At 33.7% G+C, this 5,379-nt stretch overlaps 2 long non-coding RNA genes across 2 annotated transcripts; one reads left to right on the top strand and one right to left on the bottom strand.

Moving 5' to 3' along the window:
- Positions 1–953: 953 nt before the first annotated feature.
- Positions 954–2,443, bottom strand: LOC130465840 (uncharacterized). Its single transcript, XR_008925857.1, has 2 exons — positions 1,380–2,443; positions 954–1,235 (listed from the first exon to the last, which is right to left on the bottom strand). It is a non-coding gene; the product is annotated as an uncharacterized lncRNA (long non-coding RNA).
- Positions 2,444–3,056: 613 nt separating this feature from the next.
- LOC110790400 (uncharacterized) lies at positions 3,057–3,772 on the top strand. The gene is made up of 3 exons (XR_002533780.2): positions 3,057–3,240; positions 3,329–3,422; positions 3,538–3,772. It is a non-coding gene; the product is annotated as an uncharacterized lncRNA (long non-coding RNA).
- The last annotated feature ends 1,607 nt before the right edge of the window (positions 3,773–5,379 follow it).

The following is a 5,379-nucleotide window of genomic DNA, read 5'->3' as shown; positions in this document are numbered from 1 at the left end:
GTCCCAATAATTAACCAAAAAAAAGTGAGGTCCCAATTGGTGATTTTTTGTAAAACTTGGACCCCAATCATGGGGTTAACTCATCTTTTTTTTGTGGCATGTCATGGTTTCATTTCCAATTATATTAAAATTTCTCTCATTCTTGTGGTCCTCACACTTACTCACATCATATTTTTACTACAATATATAATTCACCCACTATCACACTTTTATCTTATTTTAATAAGACTCTGTTCTGTTCGACTTATTTTGACTTATTTTAGACAGAATAAGTTCAGTTAAGTTCAGATAAGTTCATATAATATAAGTTCGGCGAAAATAAAGAAAAAAAATAAGGGAAGAGAGGTAAGATTCGAATCTTATACCTCCAACAACATCAAATTATTAAAATAATATAATCACTTGAGCAGTTGAGCTATATTAAACATATACTCCCTCCGTCCCAAAATTATCTTCCTGCTTTCCTAAACGAGCGTCCCAAAATTATCTTCCTGTTTCTAATTTCACTACAAGAAATTGATTAATTCCCGACCGCCAAAAGTGGTTGGTAAAATACGAAAAACGGTTGGTAAATTTTTTAGCGACCGCCAACGGTCGTAAAAGGGCGGTCAGTGTTCACCTGGACGGTAATTAAGAAAACTCCAACTGGGAAGCGGTCGCTAATATTTACCGTCTGAAATAGCGACTACAAAGCAGTCGCTAATTTAGTGACCGTCTCAGCAGTCACTAATTTAGTGACCGTCAAGGCAGTCGCTAATTTAGTGACCGCCTAAGCAGTCACTAAATTACCGATAGCTAAAGCGGTTGCTAAATTACTGACCGACTACATAGGTGGTCGGTATTTTACCGTCTATAAATGCGGTCGGTAATTTGAAATTTTGTTAATAAAAAAAAAGCATGCTAGACTCAATGCTATATAACCAAAATAACTACTGCTTTCGAACTACGCTATATCAACCAAAAAATTTAATCACTAAAAATAAATGTTTAATAAATTAAATAACCAATATAATTACATCCAAAAAATTAAGAAATCTAACTTAATTTACAACCACCTAAATTAAACAAAATCACCAAGAAGATTGACATTTTGCCTCAGAATCCTTAAATAAGGGAATTCTTCCATAAGAAAAGGGTAGTTGATATGTGCCCAAAGAAACGCCTAAGCTGCAACAATAGAACCTGAACGGAGACGCTATCGTCGACGTGATTTCTCGCCCCCAATCACCACGGCCCTAATTCACAAAAACCAAATTCAACCAAAAACATAACAATTTCTATCAAATTCCAACAATTACAAAAATCATGCGAAATTCATAATAAAAAAAATCATCAACCAAGATCAAATAGATAAAATAAAAATAATAAGTTCAACCAACCTTTCGAAATCTCCATGGGCAAACGAAAAGAGATGAAGAGGACAAATCTCCAAAGACCAACCTTTCAAAAATCAACACAAGCACCCAAACTTGTTCTTCTTGTAAGTTTTTATTTATATTGTTTTGATTTTGTTATTTATTATTGTGTTTTGTATGGTTGAGAAGAGAATGAGAGAGAAGTAACAAGAAATGAATAAATGGAGATGAGAGTCTGAGAGGATGAGAGAATCAGAGAGAATAAGATGGAGGTAAGGTGAGAGAAAGATGGGGGATCCAGAGAAAGGGGGAGGAGACAAGTGAGAGAAAGAGATGAGGTAGGTGAGAGAAGACTTTGAGCGGCTGTGAGAAAGAGGCAGGCAAGGGTTTGTTTTAGGGTTTGTTTAGTGAAGAGCAATCGACAATTTTTTTTGGAAAAGTGGCTACTTTACCAATCGTTATTGTAGTTGGTAAATGACCTTTTACCGACTACTAATTAAGCGGTCGTTAAATAATTATTTACCGACTGCTTTGGTGGACGGTAAATAATTTTTTACCGACTACTTACTTGTCAGTCGTTAAATAACTTTTTACCGACTGCTTGGGCGGTTGGTAAATAATTTTTTACCGACTACCTGTTGTTCGGTCGGAAAATCTCTTTTTACCGACTATTGTATGAGCGGTCGGTAAAAAGATTGCTGGCTTCACCCAATTCGTTGGTCGAGTAATCCCCCGTTGCTCCGTGCATTTTTTTTTTCTTTTTCCGAATGTACAATGAGGAGTTCAGTTGGTCGACTAAACCCAATTCAATAATTGAAGATGCTACAAATTTTTTTTGAAATAAATAACGACCGCTAATACCGGTCGGATTTATTCAATAAGCGGTTGGTAAAATTTTAAATATATTTTGGAACTAATCAGATTTTTACTGACTATTAAGTAGTCGAAAAGCTTAGAAAAGCAGTCGTTAATTTGTTGACTGCTTTAGAAGCGGTCGGTAAATTTAAAAAATAACGACCGCTTCTATATCGGTCGATAAATTACCGACTGCTTTATTTTTGGTTGGTAAATTTAGTTTTACCAACCACTTTTATGGGCGGTCGGTAAATATGGTCGGTAATCAAGCGATTTCTTGTAGTGTTTTGGCTACTAAGGTCCCCACTTTCTCATGTACTATATTAATTAAAATTGAATTAAAAACCCCACCCATGTACTATATTCCACTTTTCCCATGTACTATATTCTCTTTTGCATGTACTTTATTCCACTTTTAAAATCCGTGTTTTTGGTCAAACAGGAAGATAATTATGGGACGGAGGGAATATTTGTAATATATATTTAATTTTTAAACATATCATGAAGGGCCATGGCCCCGCCACCCCCTAATTCCTCCAACTATGACAAGTAAGTCTACGAAAGTGGATAAAACTTGAACAAATACTTGTCGAAGCAAAGTTTGATTTGTTATCATTAACCCACACATAATAACCGTGTTAACCCAAGATTCTTTAACCCACCTACGTAGCAGCCGTGTGTTTGCAATATTTCATAAATAAATAAAATACAAATGTGAATAAAATATTAAAAAAAACGCGCTCCAATAAATCAGCGCCTATTTGGAACCTTCCTTTTGAAAATTCTTTCTTACCTTTTACCTTTATGCCTTGTTTGCCTATATATACAAGTAGGAATATTAGTCATATCCTACCATAATATTTACTACAAGAGTTTTAATTTATCAAGCCTTACAAAAAAAAACAACTACAACTACCCAATTAATTTGTGATCACCTACCAAACAGAGAATATGAGTAAGTCAGAAACTCAACAACAAAAACAACAGCAGCAGCAGCAGCAACAAAACATGGACAACATTCCTCCTGCTGGTATTCATTTTCCCGATCCTATGTTTTAATTTTGTGTGGTTATTAATTGTGAGTTTGAGTTAATTTTGGAGTTGTGATGGTTGTATAGGTTACCCGACTCTAAATACTCCCGAAGGAAAGATGAAGAAGAAGGGCTGGTTCGGTACCAAGAAGAGGGGCGAGAAAGGTTTCATTGAAGGATGGTACGTTACATATATACCTTTCTCTGTTGTTCTTTATTCTTTCGATAAACCAAATTATAATAAGTTATTCATTTTGTTTGTTAATTGGTTTGTTGTATGTTGTCTAAAATTGCAGTTTGGCGGGGTTATGTTGCTGTTGGATCTGTGAAGAGTGCTGCTGCTAAAAGATTCATGGATTCATGATGATTTTTCTACCATCTTCTTAATATATTTTGTGGAGTGAATTTTTCAATTTATGTGTATTTAATTTATCATTTTATGAACATACAGGTCATGCTATTTATATATTTTTAAATATATATATATTGTCATGTGAATAATAAAAATAATATCCAGTGTTAGTTGTGTTATTTGATCTTGGTGTGGTCTAATGATTGTTCATTTTCTTGTATGGATTGCTGCGCGCAGCCTTGCAGCTTTATGCTGCTGTTGGCTTTTTGAAGAATGTTGTTAAAGTCTTCTCCAAAACATCAAATAAACCACCAAACTTTAAAATTCGATAAAAAAAAACAGGCGGTTTAGTACATCTAACATTAGATGTATCTGATAACAAGACATATGTACTTTTCGCAATCTTAATTAGTTTACGAGCTTGTAACATAGCTATGTGATTTTATCTTTGTCTCTTAGTAAAAGTTTGTTTTTTATTATGAGAAAATTTCAGTTAATTTTAAATCATTTTATGAAATTAGAAATATACGGAGTAGTAAATGAAGAAAATGACATAAAGGAAGGAGATAAAAGACTAAAGATAAACGATTAATGGTCTTGGTAGAAAGATCTAGAGCTATGTAGACGGGATGAAGATGCCAAAGCAAAAAAGATAAGGACCTCAATTAATTATATTCTATTATTCACTCTAATCATCATATTCCATTAATAAGATAACTTCAAATAAAATTTGTAACTACTTCTTAGGTTTCATTTTACTTGTTCCATTTGATCTAAAAATCACTCATAAAAGTGGTCAAATTGGGTAAATAAAAACAGAAACGGAGAGAGAAAATATTTTGTTTGGAAATATAATGAAACTCAATTCAGAAAGAATGGTTGAAGAATAACAAAACACAAATTATCACTCACTCCCATCTCAAAATTAAATTTAGAGTTATTTCTTCTGTTGTCTCTTAGACGCCCATTGCTAAGTTTACAAAAGTGCATGTAACTACGGTAAAGCTAGCAAAACAACGGTTTATTAAAAGAAATGAAAATTTTGAGTAACAAACCATTATACATATGTTTTTTTATGTTTGATTAAGGTTAAAACAAACCAAGGAAAGACTTAAAGCCCGTTCTTTCTAGCTCTAGTAGCCAGATTATGGGCTTCAATTATACTATCTCTACTACCTTTAATAATGCAAACATTGTTCATATTTTCCACTATCTCTAGGAAATCCTGGCATATTGAAATTACACTGAAATGACACTTAGGATAGCTGGTGAGAGCCGTCAACAAAGTTGTTTTTTCGCATATCAGATATGTGTATCAACTAAAAAACAAATAGCTAAAAGACAAAAAATGAAGTACCATTCATGTAAAAGAAAGTACCATTCTGTAAAAAAAAGTACCATTCGGTAAAAAAAAAAGGTACCATTTGTGTTTAAAAAAGTACCATTTAATTTATGTTTTGTCTTTTTTCCCGTTTTGTCTTTTATTCTGATATGTATTTGCCCATACATATCTGATATGCGCTTGTATTGGAACCAACACAGACTTCCTTGCTCCTTAACAATGCGATTCCCATCCATAATAACCCAGCCTATAGCTACTATGGCTATCTGTTTCTTCGTGATCCACTTCTAAGCACCATCAATATATTAGGAGAATATTCGAGAAACTCCTAGTCGTACCTGCAAGGCAGATAACATTAGTCTTCCCATACATGCAGATTATACTTCACTTGTTAATCATCCTCTCTTCCCACCCTCTGATCTCGAAGAGTCATTGCATCCGTCA

Source organism: Spinacia oleracea, chromosome 1 (assembly GCF_020520425.1).
Source record: "Spinacia oleracea cultivar Varoflay chromosome 1, BTI_SOV_V1, whole genome shotgun sequence".
Classification (NCBI taxonomy): Eukaryota; Viridiplantae; Streptophyta; class Magnoliopsida; order Caryophyllales; family Amaranthaceae; genus Spinacia; species Spinacia oleracea.
This window is presented reverse-complemented; position numbering and strand designations above follow the sequence as displayed.